General features: G+C 56.6%; 1 protein-coding gene and 1 pseudogene across 1 annotated transcript in view; one reads left to right on the top strand and one right to left on the bottom strand.

Moving 5' to 3' along the window:
* Nucleotides 1–2,377, top strand: part of LOC102012740 (interferon-inducible GTPase 1-like) — a 78,088-nt gene that overhangs the window by 15,074 nt on the left and 60,637 nt on the right. The gene's annotated exons all lie outside the window — the stretch shown is intronic.
* Nucleotides 1–2,377, bottom strand: part of LOC106147188 — a 12,306-nt pseudogene that overhangs the window by 8,033 nt on the left and 1,896 nt on the right.

Below are 2,377 nucleotides of genomic sequence, written 5' to 3'. Positions count from 1 at the left end.
CTTGAGGCTTTGGGGGGACACACAGATTCAAACCATAACAGAGAGCTTCTCAGCAGGGCTTACCTGTTGCTTCTGTGTTATCGTAGCCCTCAAAGAAAAGAGTAGCAGCTGCTTGAGGAGCTGCATCACATTCTCATGCTGTCAGCAGGCTCCTTTCTCCCTGCAGGAGTTTCTCCAGGGCATGGAGACTTCTGCAGAGAGACGCAAAGCTGTAGACTCATCCAAAGGATGAGGGCACACTCGCTGAGTCGGGCACCTGTCCTTCGGGGCCCATTCTGATTCCGCGACAGCTGTGCGACACTCACCCTGCTCTGCCTCCGGTCCTGCCCTGCCTCGCTTCTGTTCCCCGACACTCACCACCCTGGGATTGAGCCTCCCACAATATCCAGGTTCTGAATCCTTCCTAGGGTCTTGGTTAGCACGTATGCCCAGGAGCAGGGACGCACGCACAAGGCAAAGTGCTATAAAACTGTGTGCACCTTATGTTTTTTGACATGATCCCTACAGCACCCACACCTCATTCCCTCATTTTAAAAGCGCCTTTGAGTCCCTCGGTTCCTGTTGCAGCCTCCAAGTAGCCATGCTGCGCGTGCCCAAGCCATCGCCAGCTCATCGTCACCGTGCCTCTGTCACGTTACATACACCGTCTTCTGCGTCTGGGGCCGGAGGAAGGGCTGCCTTATCCCTACAGGGGACAGGGAAGGGACTTCCGGATGGAGTCGCCAAACCCTAACTCTGGCTGTTCCAGGCTTGGGAGCCCCAGGTCTGCGTGCAGGAACCTCTGTTGGCAAAGGAGTCCACATCAGCTCCCCGTCAGCACGCTGTGAGAGCCGAGGGGCACACGGCTTCCCACTGGGCTGACGTGGCCTCCTTCTGCCGCAGTCTGAGAGGGCCGTTCCTCTGTCTGTGCAGTGGTCCAGTCAGGCTTGTAAACTAATCTCAAAGTGGAGCACCCTTTTCTTTCCTCATTGAAAATGTCAAAGACCATATTTTTCTCATTCAGAAAGCACTGAAAGACCTGCAAGTTTACTTGATAAAACCTATGGAAGGAGCTCATTTCAGAGTAAAACCCACACTCATTTGCAGCATAGGATGACCGGGGGTGCTCCCCCGCAGCACCCTGTCTGTGCCCGGCTACGGCCCGCACCTGCACGGTGTCCACACAGCGAGGGCCTCCCCGGGGCAGGGCCAGGCGTCCAGGCTGCTCCGGGCCGTCCTCTTGGGGCCTCCCTTTCTCCACATTCCCCGTGGCTCCTAGTTGGCCCCTGGGCTCCTCCGGGATCACCGAGCTCTTCTTCTTGCCTCCTTGCCCTGTCGGTTTCCAGCTGTCGGGATCCTAGGGCCCGCGGAGGCTGCGCTGTGCTGCTGGATCCCACTGTGCTGCCGGCTTCCGGGACGCAGGGTGGACGAGTCCTGCACGGATCCCCCTGGGAGCTCGGCGCTCTGCCAGCGTCCTGTTTTCCGTATTCTGCTTCTCCTCTCTTCCCACTCCCTGCCTTACTTTGTCATTAAGTAAGGGCATTTTGACTCCATTTTTTTCCATCGTGGGCTTGCTGGCTGTCTTTCAGAATTTCAATGACTAGAGTTTACAACATGCTCCTTTCTCGTAACATAACACACCTGGCCATCCAACAATGTGACAAAGCTGTGTTTGGGATCCTAGATTCAGAACGGGCCGCAGCTCCAAGAAGAACCATCGTTTTGGTTACTTTTCTCTTCCGGTGAGACAAAATACCTTGCGTCCAAAACTGAGGAAGGAAGGGTTTATTTCCTTACAGTTCATGGTGGTTTCAGTCCAAACTTGGCAGGTTAGGCACGTGGCAGAGGGCCACAGCTCATGGCCTCAGAACACAACAAAAGCAACAAGCACAGAAGGGAGGAGTGGCGGCAAGTGGCCTCTTCCTCTCCCTTACATATGCAAATTATCCACCCCAGGGCGGTGTAGCTCTCACACCCATAATCAATTAAACTCTAAAAACCTGCTTTGTGGGGGACACCCAGACACAAACCATAACAACCACCCATTGAATGCAGGGTGGCGGTTGGGGGAAGCTGAGTCCTGCAGAGGGGAAGAGACAGGGAGGCGGTGTGGGTCTCACGGCCAGAGATTTCACCGATCTTGACCCGCACCGAGATTCCCCGGGGGCCCTGGTCACCAAGGCTCTGCGGCGGTCAGGCTGAGGAAGGCGTCACAAGCTGGGAGGTCGGGGGTTGGCGCCCGCGGGAGAGGCTGTGGAGCTCCGTGCCCCCCAGTCCCCGCCCCTGTGAGCCCTCCGCATCACAGCACAGGGGGAGGACAGCAGCCTCCTGCTCTCTGGGAGTTCCTCCAGCGCACGAGGGAATGAGCTCCTTCCGGATTTTCCTCTTCTGACCTAGA

This window comes from Chinchilla lanigera, unplaced genomic scaffold (genome assembly GCF_000276665.1).
Source record: "Chinchilla lanigera isolate Chin_1 unplaced genomic scaffold, ChiLan1.0 scaffold00007, whole genome shotgun sequence".
Lineage (NCBI taxonomy): Eukaryota > Metazoa > Chordata > Mammalia > Rodentia > Chinchillidae > Chinchilla > Chinchilla lanigera.
The sequence above is the reverse complement of the archived record's forward strand: the minus strand, read 5'-3'. Positions and strand labels throughout refer to the sequence as shown.